This window comes from Scyliorhinus torazame, chromosome 20 (assembly GCF_047496885.1).
Source record: "Scyliorhinus torazame isolate Kashiwa2021f chromosome 20, sScyTor2.1, whole genome shotgun sequence".
NCBI lineage: Eukaryota > Metazoa > Chordata > Chondrichthyes > Carcharhiniformes > Scyliorhinidae > Scyliorhinus > Scyliorhinus torazame.
Genome location: NC_092726.1, coordinates 80,674,078 through 80,695,713, shown reverse-complemented (window position 1 = coordinate 80,695,713; position 21,636 = coordinate 80,674,078).

Genomic DNA, 21,636 nt, shown 5'->3' with positions numbered 1-21,636 from the left:
GTGGTACAATGAGTACTGCAAGGGAGATGGGACTGTGGGACATTGATAACTGCGAGGGGGATCGGACTGTGGTACATTGAGTACTGTGAGGGGAATTGGACGGTGGTACATTGAGTACTGTGAGGGGAATGTGACTGTGGTACATTGAGTACTGTGAGGGGGATGGGACTGTGACACATTGAGTACTGGGAGGGGAATGGGACTGTGGTACATTGAGTACCGTGAGGGGAATGGGACTGTCGTACATTGAGTACTGTGAGGGGAATCGATCTGTGTTACATTGAGTACTGTGAGGGGGGTGGGACTGTGGTACATTGTGGACTGTGAGTGGAATGGTGCTGTGGTACATTGAGTACTGTGAGGGGAATGGGACTGTGGGACAATGAGTACTGTGAGGGGAATGGGACTGCGGTACATTGAGTACAGTGAGGTGAATGGGACTGTGGTACATTGAGTACTGTGAGGGGAATGGGACTGTGGTACATTGAGTACTGTGAGGGGAATGGGACTGTGGTACATTGAGTACTGTGAGGGGAATGGGACTGTGGGACAATGAGTACTGTGAGGGGAATGGGACTGTGGGACATTGAGTACTGAGAGGGAGATGGGACTGTGGGACATTCAGTACTGTGAGGGGGTTGGGACTGTGGTACATTGAGTACTGTGAGGGAGATGGGACTGTGGGACATTCAGTACTGTGAGGGGAATGGGACTGTGGTAAATTGAGCACTGTGAGGGGAATGGGACTGTGGTACATTGAGTACTGTGAGGGGAATGGGACTGCGGTACATTGAGTACTGCGAGGGGGATGGGTCTGTGGTACATTGAGTACTGCGAGGGGCATGGAACTGTGATACATTGAGTACTGTGAGGGGAATGGGACTGTGGTACATTGAGTACTGTGAGGGGAATGGGACTGTGGGACATTGAGTACTGTGAGGGGAATGGGACTGTGGTACATTGAGTACTGTGAGGGGAATGGGACTATGGGACATTGAGTACTGTGAGGGGGAAGGGACTGTGGTCCTTTGAGTTCAGTGAGGGGGATGGGACTGTGGTACATTGAGTACTGTGAGGGGGTTGGGACTGTGGTACATTGAATACTGTGAGGGGGATGGGACTGTGGTACATTTAGTACTGTGAGGGGAATGGGACTGTGGTACATTGAGTACTGTGAGGGCAATGGGAATGTGGGACATTGAGTACTGTGAGAGGATTGGGACTGTGGTACATTGAGAAATGTGAGGTGTATGAGACTGTGGTACATTGAGTACTGTGAGGGAGATGAGACTGTGGTACATTGAGTACTGTGAGGGGAATGGGACTGTGGTAAATTGAGTACTTTGAGGGGGATGGGAGTGTGATACATTGAGTACTGTGAGGGTGATCTGTCTGTGGCACATTGAGTACTGTGAGGGGAATGGGACTGTGGTACATTGAGTACTGTGAGGGCGATGGGACTGTGGTACATTGAGTACTGTGAGGGGAATGGGACTGTGGTACATTGAGTACTGTGAGGGGAATGGGACTGTGGTACATTGAGTACTGTGAGGGGAATTGGACTGTGGTACATTGAGTACTGTGAGGGGGATGGGACTGTGGTACATTGAGTACTGTGAGGGGAATGGGACTGTGGTACATTGAGTACTGTGAGGGGAATGGGACTGTGGTACATTGAGTTCTGTGAGGGGAATGAGACTGTGGTACATTGAGTACTGTGAGGGAGATGGGGCTGTGGTATATTGAGGACTGTGAGGGGGGTGGTTCTCTGGTACATTGAGTACTGTGAGGGAAAGGGACTGTGGTACATTGAGTACTGTGAGGGGAATGGGACTGTGGTACATTGAGTACTGTGAGGGGGATGGAACTGTGGTACATTGAGTACTGTGAGGGGGATGGGACTGTGGTACATTGAGTCCTGTGAGGGGAATGGGACTGTGGTACATTGAGTACTGTGAGGGAGATGGGGCTGTGGTACATTGAGGACTGTGAGGGGGGTGGTTCTCTGGTACATTGAGTACTGTGAGGGAAAGGGACTGTGGTACATTGAGTACTGTGAGGGGAATGGGACTGTGGTACATTGAGCACTGTGAGGGGGATGGAACTGTGGTACATTGAGTACTGTGAGGGGGATGGGACTGTGGGACATTGAGTACTGTGAGGGGAATGGGACTGTGGTACATTGAGTACTGTGAGGGGAATGGGACTGTGGTACATTGAGTACTGTGAGGGGAATGGGACTGTGGTACATTGAGTACTGTGAGGGGAATGGGGCTGTGGTACATTGAGTACTGTGAGGGGAATGGGACTGTGGTACATTGAGTACTGTGAGGGGGATGGGACTGAGATACATTGACTACTGTTAGGGAAATGGGACTGTGGGACATTGAGTACTGTGAGGGGGATGGGACTGTGTTACATTGAGTACTGTGAGGGGAATGGGACTGTGGGACATTGAGTACTGAGAGGGGGATGGGTCTGTGGTACATTGAGGATTGCGAGGGGCATGGATCTGTGGTACATTGAGTACTGTGAGGGGGATGGGACTGTGGCACATTGAGTACTGTGAGGGCAATGGGAATGTGGGACAATGAGTACTGTGAGGGGGATGGGACTGTGGTACATTGACTACTGTGAGAGGATTGAGACTGTGGTACGTTGAGAACTGTGAGGTGAATGGGACTGTGGTACTTTGAGTACTGTGAGGGGAATGGGACTGTGGGACATTGAGTACTGTGAGGGGAATGGGACTGTGGTACATTGAGTACTGTGAGGGGGATGGGTCTGTGGTACATTGAGTACTGTGAGGGGAATGTGACTGTGGTACATTGACTACTGTGAGAGGATTGAGACTGTGGTACGTTGAGAACTGTGAGGTGAATGGGACTGTGGTACATTGAGTACTGTGAGGGGAATGGGACTGTGGTACATTGAGTACTGTGAGGGGAATGGGGTTGTGGTACATTGACTACTGTGAGGGGAATGGGACTGTGGTACATTGAGTACTGTGAGGGGGATGGGACTGTGGTACATTGAGTACTGTGAGGGGAATGGGACTGTGGTACATTGAGTACTGTGAGGGTAATGGGACTGTGGTACATTGAGTACTGTGAGGGGAATGGGACTGTGGTACATTGAGTACTGTGAGGGGGATGGGACTGTGGTACATTGAGTACTGTGAGGGGAATGGGACTGTGGTACATTGAGTACTGTGAGGGGAATGGGACTGTGGTACATTGAGTACTGTGAGGGGGATGGGACTGTGGTACATTGAGTACTGTGAGGGGGATGGGACTGTGGCACATTGAGTACTGTGAGGGCAATGGGAATGTGGGACAATGTGTACTGTGAGAGGATTGAGACTGTGGTACGTTGAGAACTGTGAGGTGAATGGGACTGTGGTACATTGAGTACTGTGAGGGGAATGGTGCTGTGGTACGTTGAGTACTGTGAGGGGAATGGGGCTGTGGGACATTGAGTACTGTGAGGGGAATTGGACAGTGGTACATTGAGTACTGTTAGGGGGATGGGACTGTGGGACATTGAGTACTGTGAGGGGAATTGGACTGTGGTACATTGAGGACTGTGAGGTGAATGGGACTGTGGTACATTGAGTACTGTGAGGGGGATGGGACTGTGGGACATTGAGTACTGTGAGGGGAATTGGACTGTGGTACATTGAGGACTGTGAGGTGAATGGGACTGTGGTACAATGAGTACTGCAAGGGAGATGGAACTGTGGGACATTGATAACTGCGAGGGGGATCGGACTGTGGTACATTGAGTACTGTGAGGGGAATTGGACGGTGGTACATTGAGTACTGTGAGGGGAATGTGACTGTGGTACATTGAGTACTGTGAGGGGGATGGGACTGTGACACATTGAGTACTGGGAGGGGAATGGGACTGTGGTACATTGAGTACCGTGAGGGGAATGGGACTGTGGTACATTGAGTACTGTGAGGGGAATGGGACTGTGGTACATTGAGTACTGTGAGGGGGATGGGACTGTGATACATTGACTACTGTGAGGGGAATGGGACTGTGGGACATTGAGTACTGAGAGGGGGATGGGTCTGTGGTACATTGAGGATTGCGAGGGGCATGGATCTGTGGTACATTGAGTACTGTGAGGGGGATGGGACTGTGGCACATTGAGTACTGTGAGGGCAATGGGAATGTGGGACAATGTGTACTGTGAGAGGATTGAGACTGTGGTACGTTGAGAACTGTGAGGTGAATGGGACTGTGGTACATTGAGTACTGTGAGGGGAATGGTGCTGTGGTACATTGAGTACTGTGAGGGGAATGGGGCTGTGGGACATTGAGTACTGTGAGGGGAATTGGACTGTGGTACATTGAGTACTGTGAGGGGGATGGGACTGTGGGACATTGAGTACTGTGAGGGGAATTGGACTGTGGTACATTGAGGACTGTGAGGTGAATGGGACTGTGGTACATTGAGTACTGTGAGGGGGATGGGACTGTGGGACATTGAGTACTGTGAGGGGAATTGGACTGTGGTACATTGAGGACTGTGAGGTGAATGGGACTGTGGTACAATGAGTACTGCAAGGGAGATGGGACTGTGGGACATTGATAACTGCGAGGGGGATCGGACTGTGGTACATTGAGTACTGTGAGGGGAATTGGACGGTGGTACATTGAGTACTGTGAGGGGAATGTGACTGTGGTACATTGAGTACTGTGAGGGGGATGGGACTGTGACACATTGAGTACTGGGAGGGGAATGGGACTGTGGTACATTGAGTACCGTGAGGGGAATGGGACTGTCGTACATTGAGTACTGTGAGGGGAATCGATCTGTGTTACATTGAGTACTGTGAGGGGGGTGGGACTGTGGTACATTGTGGACTGTGAGTGGAATGGTGCTGTGGTACATTGAGTACTGTGAGGGGAATGGGACTGTGGGACAATGAGTACTGTGAGGGGAATGGGACTGCGGTACATTGAGTACAGTGAGGTGAATGGGACTGTGGTACATTGAGTACTGTGAGGGGAATGGGACTGTGGTACATTGAGTACTGTGAGGGGAATGGGACTGTGGTACATTGAGTACTGTGAGGGGAATGGGACTGTGGGACAATGAGTACTGTGAGGGGAATGGGACTGTGGGACATTGAGTACTGAGAGGGAGATGGGACTGTGGGACATTCAGTACTGTGAGGGGGTTGGGACTGTGGTACATTGAGTACTGTGAGGGAGATGGGACTGTGGGACATTCAGTACTGTGAGGGGAATGGGACTGTGGTAAATTGAGCACTGTGAGGGGAATGGGACTGTGGTACATTGAGTACTGTGAGGGGAATGGGACTGCGGTACATTGAGTACTGCGAGGGGGTTGGGTCTGTGGTACATTGAGTACTGCGAGGGGCATGGAACTGTGATACATTGAGTACTGTGAGGGGAATGGGACTGTGGTACATTGAGTACTGTGAGGGGAATGGGACTGTGGGACATTGAGTACTGTGAGGGGAATGGGACTGTGGTACATTGAGTACTGTGAGGGGAATGGGACTATGGGTCATTGAGTACTGTGAGGGGGAAGGGACTGTGGTCCTTTGAGTTCAGTGAGGGGGATGGGACTGTGGTACATTGAGTACTGTGAGGGGGTTGGGACTGTGGTACATTGAATACTGTGAGGGGGATGGGACTGTGGTACATTTAGTACTGTGAGGGGAATGGGACTGTGGTACATTGAGTACTGTGAGGGCAATGGGAATGTGGGACATTGAGTACTGTGAGAGGATTGGGACTGTGGTACATTGAGAAATGTGAGGTGTATGAGACTGTGGTACATTGAGTACTGTGAGGGAGATGAGACTGTGGTACATTGAGTACTGTGAGGGGAATGGGACTGTGGTAAATTGAGTACTTTGAGGGGGATGGGAGTGTGATACATTGAGTACTGTGAGGGTGATCTGTCTGTGGCACATTGAGTACTGTGAGGGGAATGGGACTGTGGTACATTGAGTACTGTGAGGGCGATGGGACTGTGGTACATTGAGTACTGTGAGGGGAATGGGACTGTGGTACATTGAGTACTGTGAGGGGAATGGGACTGTGGTACATTGAGTACTGTGAGGGGAATTGGACTGTGGTACATTGAGTACTGTGAGGGGGATGGGACTGTGGTACATTGAGTACTGTGAGGGGAATGGGACTGTGGTACATTGAGTACTGTGAGGGGAATGGGACTGTGGTACATTGAGTTCTGTGAGGGGAATGAGACTGTGGTACATTGAGTACTGTGAGGGAGATGGGGCTGTGGTATATTGAGGACTGTGAGGGGGGTGGTTCTCTGGTACATTGAGTACTGTGAGGGAAAGGGACTGTGGTACATTGAGTACTGTGAGGGGAATGGGACTGTGGTACATTGAGTACTGTGAGGGGGATGGAACTGTGGTACATTGAGTACTGTGAGGGGGATGGGACTGTGGTACATTGAGTACTGTGAGGGGAATGGGACTGTGGTACATTGAGTACTGTGAGGGAGATGGGGCTGTGGTACATTGAGGACTGTGAGGGGGGTGGTTCTCTGGTACATTGAGTACTGTGAGGGAAAGGGACTGTGGTACATTGAGTACTGTGAGGGGAATGGGACTGTGGTACATTGAGTACTGTGAGGGGGATGGAACTGTGGTACATTGAGTACTGTGAGGGGGATGGGACTGTGGGACATTGAGTACTGTGAGGGGAATGGGACTGTGGTACATTGAGTACTGTGAGGGGAATGGGACTGTGGTACATTGAGTACTGTGAGGGGAATGGGACTGTGGTACATTGAGTACTGTGAGGGGAATGGGGCTGTGGTACATTGAGTACTGTGAGGGGAATGGGACTGTGGTACATTGAGTACTGTGAGGGGGATGGGACTGAGATACATTGACTACTGTTAGGGAAATGGGACTGTGGGACATTGAGTACTGTGAGGGGGATGGGACTGTGTTACATTGAGTACTGTGAGGGGAATGGGACTGTGGGACATTGAGTACTGAGAGGGGGATGGGTCTGTGGTACATTGAGGATTGCGAGGGGCATGGATCTGTGGTACATTGAGTACTGTGAGGGGGATGGGACTGTGGCACATTGAGTACTGTGAGGGCAATGGGAATGTGGGACAATGAGTACTGTGAGGGGGATGGGACTGTGGTACATTGACTACTGTGAGAGGATTGAGACTGTGGTACGTTGAGAACTGTGAGGTGAATGGGACTGTGGTACATTGAGTACTGTGAGGGGAATGGGACTGTGGGACATTGAGTACTGTGAGGGGAATGGGACTGTGGTACATTGAGTACTGTGAGGGGGATGGGTCTGTGGTACATTGAGTACTGTGAGGGGAATGGGACTGTGGTACATTGACTACTGTGAGAGGATTGAGACTGTGGTACGTTGAGAACTGTGAGGTGAATGGGACTGTGGTACATTGAGTACTGTGAGGGGAATGGGACTGTGGTACATTGAGTACTGTGAGGGGAATGGGGTTGTGGTACATTGACTACTGTGAGGGGAATGGGACTGTGGTACATTGAGTACTGTGAGGGGGATGGGACTGTGGTACATTGAGTACTGTGAGGGGAATGGGACTGTGGTACATTGAGTACTGTGAGGGTAATGGGACTGTGGTACATTGAGTACTGTGAGGGGAATGGGACTGTGGTACATTGAGTACTGTGAGGGGGATGGGACTGTGGTACATTGAGTACTGTGAGGGGAATGGGACTGTGGTACATTGAGTACTGTGAGGGGAATGGGACTGTGGTACATTGAGTACTGTGAGGGGGATGGGACTGTGGTACATTGAGTACTGTGAGGGGAATGGGACTGTGTTACATTGAGTACTGTGAGGGGAATGGGACTGTGGTACATTGAGTACTGTGAGGGGAATGGGGCTGTGGTACATTGAGTACTGTGAGGGGAATGGGACTGTGGTACATTGAGTGCTGTGAGGGGGATGGGACTGTGATACATTGAGTACTGTGAGGGGAATGGGACTGTGTTACATTGAGTACTGTGAGGGGAATGGGACTGTGGTACATTGAGTACTGTGAGGGGAATGGGGCTGTGGTACATTGAGTACTGTGAGGGGAATGGGACTGTGGTACATTGAGTGCTGTGAGGGGGATGGGACTGTGATACATTGAGTACTGTGAGGGGGATGGGTCTGTGGTACATTGAGTACTGTGAGGGAGATGGGACTGTGGGACATTCAGTACTGTGAGGGGGATGGGTCTGTGGTACATTGAGTACTGTGAGGGAGATAGGACTGTGGGACATTCAGTACTGTGAGGGGGTTGGGACTGTGGTACATTGAGTACTGTGAGGGAGATGGGACTGTGGGACATTCAGTACTGTGAGGGGAATGGGACTGTGGTACATTGAGCACTGTGAGGGGAATGGGACTGTGGTACATTGAGTACTGTGAGGGGAATGGGACTGTGGGACAATGAGTACTGTGAGGGGAATGGGACTGCGGTACATTGAGTACTGCGAGGGAGATGGGACTGTGGGACATTGAGTACAGTGAGGGGGATGGGGCTGTGGGACATTGAGTACAGTGAGCGGAATGTGGCTGTGGTACATTGAGTACTGTGAGGGGGATGGGGCTGTGGTACATTGAGGACTGTGAGGGGGGTGGTTCTCTGGTACATTGAGTACTGTGAGGGAAAGGCACTGTAGTACATTGAGTACTGTGAGGGGAATGGGACTGTGATACATTGACTACTGTGAGGGGAATGGGACTGTGGGACATTGAGTACTGAGAGGGGGATGGGTCTGTGGTACATTGAGGATTGCGAGGGGCATGGATCTGTGGTACATTGAGTACTGTGAGGGGGATGGGACTGTGGCACATTGAGTACTGTGAGGGCCATGGGAATGTGGGACAATGTGTACTGTGAGAGGATTGAGACTGTGGTACGTTGAGAACTGTGAGGTGAATGGGACTGTGGTACATTGAGTACTGTGAGGGGAATGGTGCTGTGGTACATTGAGTACTGTGAGGGGAATGGTGCTGTGGTATATTGAGTACTGTGAGGGGAATGGGACTGTGGGACATTGAGTACTGTGAGGGGAATGGTGCTGTGGTATATTGAGTACTGTGAGGGGAATGGGACTGTGGGACATTGAGTACTGTGAGGGGAATTGGACTGTGGTACATTGAGTACTGTGAGGGGGCTGGGACTGTGGGACATTGAGTACAGTGAGGGGAATTGGACTGTGGTACATTGAGGACTGTGAGGTGAATGGGACTGTGGTACATTGAGTACTGTGAGGGGGATGGGACTGTAGGACATTGAGTACTGTGAGGGGAATTGGACTGTGGTACATTGAGGACTGTGAGGTGAATGGGACTGTGGTACAATGAGTACTGCAAGGGAGATGGGACTGTGGGACATTGATAACTGCGAGGTGGATCGGACTGTGGTACATTGAGTACTGTGAGGGGAATTGGACGGTGGTACATTGAGTACTGTGAGGGGAATGTGACTGTGGTACATTGAGTACTGTGAGGGGGATGGGACTGTGACACATTGAGTACTGGGAGGGGAATGGGACTGTGGTACATTGAGTACCGTGAGGGGAATGGGACTGTCGTACATTGAGTACTGTGAGGGGAATCGATCTGTGTTACATTGAGTACTGTGAGGGGGGTGGGACTGTGGTACATTGTGGACTGTGAGTGGAATGGTGCTGTGGTACATTGAGTACTGCGCGGGGAATGGGACTGTGGGACAATGAGTACTGTGAGGGGAATGGGACTGCGGTACATTGAGTACAGTGAGGTGAATGGGACTGTGGTACATTGAGTACTGTGAGGGGAATGGGACTGTGGTACATTGAGTACTGTGAGGGGAATGGGACTGTGGTACATTGAGTACTGTGAGGGGAATGGGACTGTGGGACAATGAGTACTGTGAGGGGAATGGGACTGGGAGACATTGAGTACTGAGAGGGAGATGGGACTGTGGGACATTCAGTACTGTGAGGGGGTTGGGACTGTGGTACATTGAGTACTGTGAGGGAGATGGGACTGTGGGACATTCAGTACTGTGAGGGGAATGGGACTGTGGTAAATTGAGCACTGTGAGGGGAATGGGACTGTGGTACATTGAGTACTGTGAGGGGAATGGGACTGTGGGACAATGAGTACTGTGAGGGGAATGGGACTGCGGTACATTGAGTACTGTGAGGGGAATGGGTCTGTGGTACATTGAGTACTGCGAGGGGCATGGAACTGTGATACATTGAGTACTGTGAGGGGGAAGGGACTGTGGTCCTTTGAGTTCAGTGAGGGGGATGGGACTGTGGTACATTGAGTACTGTGAGGGGGTTGGGACTGTGGTACATTGAATACTGTGAGGGGGATGGGACTGTGGTACATTTAGTACTGTGAGGGAAATGGGACTGTGGTACATTGAGTACTGTGAGGGCAATGGGAATGTGGAACATTGAGTACTGTGAGAGGATTGTGACTGTGGTACATTGAGAAATGTGAGGTGTATGAGACTGTGGTACATTGAGTACTGTGAGGGAGATGAGACTGTGGTACATTGAGTACTGTGAGGGGAATGGGACTGTGGTACATTGAGTACTTTGAGGGGGATGGGAGTGTGATACATTGAGTACTGTGAGGGTGATCTGTCTGTGGCACATTGAGTACTGTGAGGGGAATGGGACTGTGGTACATTGAGTACTGTGAGGGCGATGGGACTGTGGTACATTGAGTACTGTGAGGGGAATGGGACTGTGGTACATTGAGTACTGTGAGGGGAATGGGACTGTGGTACATTGAGTACTGTGAGGGGAATTGGACTGTGGTACATTGAGTACTGTGAGGGGGGTGGGACTGTGGTACATTGAGTACTGTGAGGGGAATGGGACTGTGGTACATTGAGTACTGTGAGGGGAATGGGACTGTGGTACATTGAGTTCTGTGAGGGGAATGAGACTGTGGTACATTGAGTACTGTGAGGGAGATGGGGCTGTGGTACATTGAGGACTGTGAGGGGGGTGGTTCTCTGGTACATTGAGTACTGTGAGGGAAAGGGACTGTGGTACATTGAGTACTGTGAGGGGAATGGGACTGTGGTACATTGAGTACTGTGAGGGGGATGGAACTGTGGTACATTGAGTACTGTGAGGGGGATGGGACTGTGGTACATTGAGTACTGTGAGGGGAATGGGACTGTGGTACATTGAGTACTGTGAGGGAGATGGGGCTGTGGTACATTGAGGACTGTGAGGGGGGTGGTTCTCTGGTACATTGAGTACTGTGAGTGAAAGGGACTGTGGTACATTGAGTACTATGAGGGGAATGGGACTGTGGTACATTGAGTACTGTGAGGGGGATGGAACTGTGGTACATTGAGTACTGTGAGGGGGATGGGACTGTGGGACATTGAGTACTGTGAGGGGAATGGGACTGTGGTACATTGAGTACTGTGAGGGGAATGGGACTGTGGTACATTGAGTACTGTGAGGGGAATGGGACTGTGGTACATTGAGTACTGTGAGGGGAATGGGGCAGTGGTACATTGAGTATTGTGAGGGGAATGGGACTGTGGTACAATGAGTATGTGAGGGGGATGGGACTGTGATACATTGACTACTGTTAGGGAAATGGGACTGTGGGACATTGAGTACTGTGAGGGGGATGGGACTGTGTTACATTGAGTACTGTGAGGGGAATGGGACTGTGGGACATTGAGTACTGAGAGGGGGATGGGTCTGTGGTACATTGAGGATTGCGAGGGGCATGGATCTGTGGTACATTGAGTACTGTGAGGGGGATGGGACTGTGGCACATTGAGTACTGTGAGGGCAATGGGAATGTGGGACAATGAGTACTGTGAGGGGGATGGGACTGTGGTGCATTGACTACTGGGAGAGGATTGAGACTGTGGTACGTTGAGAACTGTGAGGTGAATGGGACTGTGGTACATTGAGTACTGTGAGGGGAATGGTGCTGTGGTACATTGAGTACTGTGAGGGGAATGGGACTGTGGGACATTGAGTACTGTGAGGGGAATGGGACTGTGGTACATTGAGTACTGTGAGGTGAATGGGACTGTGGTACATTGAGTACTGTGAGGGGAATGGGACTGTGGGACATTGAGGACTGTCAGGTGAATGGGACTGTGGTACATTGAGTACTGTGAGGGGGATGGGACTGTGGTACAATGAGTACTGTGAGGGGAATGGGACTGTGGGACATTGAGGACTGTGAGGTGAATGGGACTGTGGGACATTGAGTACTGTGAGGGGAATTGGACTGTGGTACATTGAGGACTGTGAGGTGAATGGGACTGTGGTACATTGAGTACTGTGAGGGGGATGGGACTGTGGTACAATGAGTACTGCGAGGGAGATGGGACTGTGGGACATTGATAACTGCGAGGGGGATCGGACTGTGGTACATTGAGTACTGTGAGGGGAATTGGACGGTGGTACATTGAGTACTGTGAGGGGAATGGGACTGTGGTACATTGAGTACTGTGAGGGGGATGGGACTGTGATAGATTGAGTACTGGGAGGGGAATGGGACTGTGGTACATTGAGTACTGTGAGGGGAATGGGACTGAGGTACATTGAGTACTATGAGGGGAATGGGTCTGTGGTACATTGAGTACTGTGAGGGGGATGGGACTGTGGTACATTGAGTACTGTGAGGGGGATGGGACTGTCGTACATTGAGTACTGTGAGGGGAATGGGACTGTGGTACATTGAGTACTGTGAGGGGAATGGGACTGTGGTCCTTTGAGTTCAGTGAGGGGGATGGGACTGTGGGACATTCAGGACAGTGAGGGGAATGTGACTGTGGTACATTGAGTACTGTGAGGGGGCAGGGACTGTGGGACGTTCAGTACTGTGAGGCGGATGGGACTGTGGTACATTGAGTACTGTGAGGGGAATGGGACTGTGGTACATTGAGTACTGTGAGGGGAATCAATCTGTGTTACATTGAGTACTGTGAGGGGGATGGGACTGTGGTACATTGAGTACTGTGAGGGGAATCAATCTGTGTTACATTGAGTACTGTGAGGGGAATGGGTCTGTGGTACATTGAGTTCTGTGACGGGAATGGGACTGTGGTACATAGAATAATGTGCGGGGAATGGGACTGTGGGACATTGAGTACTGTGAGGTTGATGGGACTGTGGTACATTGAGTACTGTGAGGGGGATGGGACTGAGGTACATTGAGTACTGTGAGGGGAATGGGACTGTGGTACATTGAGTACTGTGAGGGGAATCAATCTGTGTTACATTGAGTACTGTGAGGGGAATGGGACTGTGGGACATTGAGTACTGTGAGGGGGATGGGACTGTGGTACATTGAGTACTGTGAGGGGGATGGGACTGTGGTACATTGAGTACTGTGAGGGGGATGGGACTGTGGTACATTGAGTACTGTGAGGGGATGGGACTGTGGTACATTGAGTACTGTGAGAGGAATGGGACTGTGGTACATTGAGTACTGTGAGGGGAATCAATCTGTGTTACATTGAGTACTGTTAGGGGAATGGGACTGTGGGACATTGAGTACTGTGAGGGGGATGGGTCTGTGGTACATTGAGTTCTGTGACGGGAATGGGACTGTGGTACATTGAATAATGTGCGGGGAATGGGACTGTGGGACATTGAGTACTGTGAGGGGGATGGGACTGTGGTACATTGAGTACTGTGAGGGGGATGGGACTGTGGGACATTGAGTACTGTGAGGGGGATGGGACTGTGGTACATTGAGTACTGTGAGGGGGATGGGACTGAGGTACATTGAGTAATGTGAGTGGAATGGGACTGTGGGACATTGAGTACTGTGAGGGGAATGGGACTGTGGTACATTGAGTACTGTGAGGGGGATGGCTCTGTGTTACATTGATTACTGTGAGGGGGATGGGACTGTGGGACATTCAGTAGAGTGAGGAGAATGGGACTGTGGGACGTTGATTACTGTGAGGGGGATGGGAGTGTGGTCCTTTGAGTACTGCGAGGGGGATGGGACTGTGGTACATTGAGTACTGCGAGGGGCATGGAACTGTGATACATTGAGTACTGTGAGGGGAATGGGACTGTGGTACATTGAGTACTGTGAGGGGAATGGGACTGTGGGACATTGAGTACTGTGAGGGGAATGGGACTGTGGTACATTGAGTACTGTGAGGGGGATGGGACTGAGGTACATTGAGTAATGTGAGTGGAATGGGACTGTGGGACATTGAGTACTGTGAGGGGAATGGGACTGTGGGACATTGAGTACTGTGAGGGGAATGGGACTGTGGTACATTGAGTACTGTGAGGGGGATGGGTCTGTGTTACATTGATTACTGTGAGGGGGATGGGACTGTGGGACATTCAGGAGAGTGAGGAGAATGGGACTGTGGGACGTTGATTACTGTGAGGGGGATGGGAGTGTGGTCCTTTGAGTTCAGTGAGGGGGATGGGACTGTGTGACATTCAGGAGGGTGTGGGGGATGTGACTGTGGTACATTGAGTACTGTGACGGTAATGGGACTGTGGTACATTGAGTACTGTGAGGGGGATGGGACTGTGGTACCTTGAGTACTGTGAGGGGAATCGGTCTCTGTTACATTGAGTACTGTGAGGAGGATGGGACTGTGGTACATTGAGTACTGTCAGGGGAATGGGACTGTGGTACATTGAGTGCTGTGAGGGGAATGAGGCTGTGATACATTGAGTACTGTGAGGGGAATGTGACTGTGGTACATTGAGTACTGTGAGGGGAATGGGACTGTGGTACATTGAGTACTGTGAGGAGGATGGGACTGTGGTACATTGAGTACTGTGAGGAGGATGGTACTGTGGTACATTGAGTACTGTGAGGGGAATGGGACTGTGGTACATTGAGTACTGTGAGGGGGGTGGGACTGTGGTACATTGAGTACAGCGAGGGAGATGGGACTGTGGTACATTGAGTACTGTGAGGGGAATGGGACTGTGGTACAGTGTGTACTGTGAGGTGGATGGGATTGTGGCACATTGAGTACTGTGTGGGGTATGGGACTGTGGGACATTGAGCACTGTGAGGGGATTGGGACTGTGGTACATTGAGTACTGTGAGGGGAATGGGGCTGTGGTACATTGAGTACTGTGAGGGGAATGGGACTGTGGTACATTGAGTACTGTGAGGGGGATGAGACTGTGGTACATTGAATACTGTGTGGGGTATGGGTCTGTGGTACATTGATTACTGTGAGGGGAATGGGACTGTGGGACATTGAGCACTGTGAGGGGATTGGGACTGTGGTACATTGAGTCCTGTGAGGGGAATGGGACTGTGGTACATTGAGTACTGTGAGGGGGATGAGACTGTGGTACATTGAGTACTGTGAGGGGAGTTGGACTGTGGTACATTGAGTACTGTGAGGGGAATGGGACTGTGGTACATTGAGTACTGTGAGGGGAATGGGACTGTGGTACATTGAGTACAGTGAGGGGAATGGGACTGTGGGACATTGAATACTGTGAGGGGAATGGGACTGTGGTACATTGAGTACTGTGAGGTGAATGGATCTGTGGAACATTGAGTACTGTGAGGGGGATGGGACTGTGGTAAATTGAGTACTGCGAGGGAGATGGGACTGTGGGCCATTGAGTACTGTGAGGGGAATGGTGCTGTGGTACATTGAGTACTGTGAGGGGAATGGGACTGTGGTACATTGAGTACTGTGAGGGGAATGGGACTGTGGGACATTGAGTACTGTGATGGAGATGGGACTGTGGGACATTGAGTACTGTGAGGGGAATGGGACTGTGGTACATTGAGTACTGTGAGGGGAATGGGACTGTGGGACATTGAGTACTGTGAGGGGAATGGGACTGTGGTACATTGAGTACTGTGAGGGGAATGGGACTGTGGTACAATGAGTACTGTGAGGGGAATGGGACTGTGGTACATTGAGTACTATGAGGGGGATGGGGTTGTGGTACATTGAGTACTGTGAGGGGGATGGGACTGTGATACATTGAGTACTGTGAGGGGGATTTGTCTGTGTTACATTGAATACTGTGAGGGGGGTGGGACTGTGGCACATTGAGTACTGTGAGGGCAATGGGAATGTGGGACAATGTGTACTGTGAGAGGATTGAGACTGTGGTACGTTGAGAACTGTGAGGTGAATGGGACTGTGGTACATTGAGTACTGTGAGGGGAATGGTGCTGTGGTACATTGAGTACTGTGAGGGCAATGGGAATGTGGGACAATGTGTACTGTGAGAGGATTGAGACTGTGGTACGTTGAGAACTGTGAGGTGAATGGGACTGTGGTACATTGAGTACTGTGAGGGGAATGGTGCTGTGGTACATTGAGTACTGTGAGGGGAATGGGACTGTGGGACATTGAGTACTGTGAGGGGAATTGGACTGTGGTACATTGAGTACTGTGAGGGGGATGGGACTGTGGGACATTGAGTACTGTGAGGGGAATTGGACTGTGGTACATTGAGGACTGTGAGGTGAATGGGACTGTGGTACATTGAGTACTGTGAGGGGGATGGGACTGTGGGACATTGAGTACTGTGATGGGAATTGGACTGTGGTACATTGAGGACTGTGAGGTGAATGGGACTGTGGTACAATGAGTACTGTGAGGGGAATGGTGCTGTGGTACATTGAGTACTGTGAGGGCAATGGGAATGTGGGACAATGTGTACTGTGAGAGGATTGAGACTGTGGTACGTTGAGAACTGTGAGGTGAATGGGACTGTGGTACATTGAGTACTGTGAGGGGAATGGTGCTGTGGTACATTGAGTACTGTGAGGGGAATGGGACTGTGGGACATTGAGTACTGTGAGGGGAATTGGACTGTGGTACATTGAGTACTGTGAGGGGGATGGGACTGTGGGACATTGAGTACTGTGAGGGGAATTGGACTGTGGTACATTGAGGACTGTGAGGTGAATGGGACTGTGGTACATTGAGTACTGTGAGGGGGATGGGACTGTGGGACATTGAGTACTGTGAGGGGAATTGGACTGTGGTACATTGAGGACTGTGAGGTGAATGGGACTGTGGTACAATGAGTACTGCAAGGGAGATGGGACTGTGGGACATTGATAACTGCGAGGGGGATCGGACTGTGGTACATTGAGTACTGTGAGGGGAATTGGACGGTGGTACATTGAGTACTGTGAGGGGAATGTGACTGTGGTACATTGAGTACTGTGAGGGGGATGGGACTGTGACACATTGAGTACTGGGAGGGGAATGGGACTGTGGTACATTGAGTATCGTGAGGGGAATGGGACTGTCGTACATTGAGTACTGTGAGGGGAATCGATCTGTGTTACATTGAGTACTGTGAGGGGGGAGGGACTGTGGTACATTGTTGACTGTGAGTGGAATGGTGCTGTGGTACATTGTGTCCTGTGAGGGGAATGGGACTGTGGGACAATGAGTACTGTGAGGGGAATGGGACTGCGGTATATTGAGTACAGTGAGGTGAATGGGACTATGGTACATTGAGTACTGTGAGGGGAATGGGACTGCGGTACATTGAGTACTGCGAGGGGATGGGTCTGTGGTACATTGAGTACTGCGAGGGGCATGGAACTGTGATACATTGAGTACTGTGAGGGGAATGGGACTGTGGTACATTGAGTACTGTGAGGGCAATGGGACTGTGGGACATTGAGTACTGTGAGGGGAATGGGACTGTGGTACATTGAGTACTGTGAGGGGAATGGGACTGTGGGACATTGAGTACTGTGAGGGGGAAGGGACTGTGGTCCTTTGAGTTCAGTGTGGGGGATGGGACTGTGGTACATTGAGTACTGTGAGGGGGTTGGGACTGTGGTACATTGAATACTGTGAGGGGGATGGGACTGTGGTACATTTAGTACTGTGAGGGGAATGGGACTGTGGTACATTGAGTACTGTGAGGGCAATGGGAATGTGGGACATTGAGTACTGTGAGAGGATTGGGACTGTGGTACATTGAGAAATGTGAGGTGTATGAGACTGTGGTACATTGAGTACTGTGAGGGAGATGAGACTGTGGTACATTGAGTACTGTGAGGGGAATGGGACTGTGGTACATTGAGTACTTTGAGGGTGATGGGAGTGTGATACATTGAGTACTGTGAGGGTGATCTGTCTGTGGCACATTGAGTACTGTGAGGGGAATGGGACTGTGGTACGTTGAGTACTGTGAGGGTGATGGGACTGTGGTACATTGAGTACTGTGAGGGGAATGGGACTGTGGTACATTGAGTACTGTGAGGGGAATGGGACTGTGGTACATTGAGTACTGTGAGGGGAATTGGACTGTGGTACATTGAGTACTGTGAGGGGGATGGGACTGTGGTACATTGAGTACTGTGAGGGGAATGGGACTGTGGTACATTGAGTACTGTGAGGGGAATGGGAATGTGGTACATTGAGTTCTGTGAGGGGAATGAGACTGTGGTACATTGAGTACTGTGAGGGAGATGGGGCTGTGGTACATTGAGGACTGTGAGGGGGGTGGTTCTCTGGTACATTGAGTACTGTGAGGGAAAGGGACTGTGGTACATTGAGTACTGTGAGGGGAATGGGACTGTGGTACATTGAGTACTGTGAGGGGGATGGAACTGTGGTACATTGAGTACTGTGAGGGGGATGGGACTGTGGTACATTGAGTACTGTGAGGGGAATGGGACTGTGGTACATTGAGTACTGTGAGGGAGATGGGGCTGTGGTACATTGAGGACTGTGAGGGGGGTGGTTCTCTGGTACATTGAGTACTGTGAGGGAAAGGGACTGTGGTACATTGAGTACTGTGAGGGGAATGGGACTGTGGTACATTGAGTACTGTGAGGGGGATGGAACTGTGGTACATTGAGTACTGTGAGGGGGATGGGACTGTGGGACATTGAGTACTGTGAGGGGAATGGGACTGTGGTACATTGAGTACTGTGAGGGGAATGGGACTGTGGTACATTGAGTACTGTGAGGGGAATGGGACTGTGGTACATTGAGTACTGTGAGGGGAATGGGGCTGTGGTACATTGAGTACTGTGAGGGGAATGGGACTGTGGTACATTGAGTACTGTGAGGGGGATGGGACTGTGATACATTGACTACTGTTAGGGAAATGGGACTGTGGGACATTGAGTACTGTGAGGGGGATGGGACTGTGTTACATTGAGTACTGTGAGGGGAATGGGACTGTGGGACATTGAGTACTGAGAGGGTGATGGGTCTGTGGTACATTGAGGATTGCGAGGGGCATGGATCTGTGGTACTTTGAGTACTGTGAGGGGGATGGGACTGTGGCACATTGAGTACTGTGAGGGCAATGGGAATGTGGGACAATGAGTACTGTGAGGGGGATGGGACTGTGGTACATTGACTACTGTGAGAGGATTGAGACTGTGGTACGTTGAGAACTGTGAGGTGAATGGGACTGTGGTACATTGAGTACTGTTAGGGGAATGGGACTGTGGGACATTGAGTACTGTGAGGGGAATGGGACTGTGGTACATTGAGTACTGTGAGGGGAATGGTGCTGTGGTACATTGAGTACTGTGAGGGGAATGGGACTGTGGGACATTGAGTACTGTGAGGGGGATGGGACTGTGGTACAATGAGTACTGTGAGGGGAATGGGACTGTGGGACATTGAGGACTATGAGGTGAATGGGACTGTGGGACATTGAGTACTGTGAGGGGAATTGGACTGTGGTACATTGAGGACTGTGAGGTGAATGGGACTGTGGTACATTGAGTACTGTGAGGGGGATGGGACTGTGGTACAATGAGTACTGCGAGGGAGATGGGACTGTGGGACATTGATAACTGCGAGGGGGACCGGACTGTGGTACATTGAGTACTGTGAGGGGAATTGGACGGTGGTACATTGAGTACTGTGAGGGGAATGGGACTGTGGTACATTGAGTACTGTCAGGGGGATGGGACTGTGGTACATTGAGTATTGTGAGGGGGATGGGACTGTGATAGATTGAGTACTGGGAGGGGAATGGGACTGTGGTACATTGAGTACTGTGAGGGGAATGGGACTGAGGTACATTGAGTACTATGAGGGGAATGGGTCTGTGGTACATTGAGTACTGTGAGGGGAATGGGACTGTGGTACATTGAGTACTGTGAGGGGAATGGGACTGTGGTACATTGAGTACTGTGAGGGGGATGGGTCTGTGGTACACTGAGTACTGTGAGGGGGATGGGACTGTCGTACATTGAGTACTGTGAGGGGAATGGGACTGTGGTACATTGAGTACTGTGAGGGGAATGGGACTGTGGTCCTTTGAGTTCAGTGAGGGGGATGGGACTGTGGGACATTCAGGACAGTGAGGGGAATGTGACTGTGGTACATTGCGTACTGTGAGGGGGCAGGGACTGTGGGACGTTGAGTACTGTGAGGCGGATGGGACTGTGGTACATTGAGTACTGAGAGGGGAATGGGACTGTGGTACATTGAGTACTGTGAGGGGAATGGGGCTGTGGTACATTGAGTACTGTGAGGGGAATCAATCTGTGTTACATTGAGTACTGTGAGGGGAATGGGACTGTGGGACATTGAGTACTGTGAGGGGGATGGGTCTGTGGTACATTGAGTTCTGTGACGGGAATGGGACTGTGGTACATTGAATAATGTGCGGGGAATGGGACTGTGGGACATTGAGTACTGTGAGGGGGATGGGACTGAGGTACATTGAGTACTGTGAGGGGAATGGGACTGAGGTACATTGAGTACTGTGAGGGGAATGGGACTGTGGTACATTGAGTACTGTGAGGGGAATCAAACTGTGTTACATTGAGTACTGTGAGGGGAATGGGACTGTGGGACATTGAGTACTGTGAGGGGGATGGGACTGTGGTACATTGAGTACTGTGAGGGGGATGGGACTGTGGTACATTGAGTACTGTGAGGGGATGGGACTGTGGTACATTGAGTACTGTGAGGGGAATGGGACTGTGGTACATTGAGTACTGTGAGGGGAATCAATCTGTGTTACATTGAGTACTGTTAGGGGAATGGGACTGTGGGACATTGAGTACTGTGAGGGGGATGGGTCTGTAGTACATTGAGTTCTGTGACGGGAATGGGACTGTGGTACATTGAATAATGTGCGGGGAATGGGACTGTGGGACATTGAGTACTGTGAGGGGGATGGGACTGTGGTACATTGAGTACTGTGAGGGGGATGGGACTGAGGTACATTGAGTAATGTGAGTGGAATGGGACTGTGGGACATTGAGTACTGTGAGGGGAATGGGACTGTGGTACATTGAGTACTGTGAGGGGGATGGGTCTGTGTTACATTGATTACTGTGAGGGGGATGGGACTGTGGGATATTCAGGAGAGTGAGGAGAATGGGACTGTGGGACGTTGATTACTGTGAGGGGGATGGGAGTGTGGTCCTTTGAGTACTGCGAGGGGGATGGGTCTGTGGTACATTGAGTACTGCGAGGGGCATGGAACTGTGATACATTGAGTACTGTGAGGGGAATGGGACTGTGGTACATTGAGTACTGTGAGGGGAATGGGACTGTGGGACATTGAGTACTGTGAGGGGAATGGGACTGTGGTACATTGAGTACTGTGAGGGGGATGGGACTGAGGTACATTGAGTAATGTGAGTGG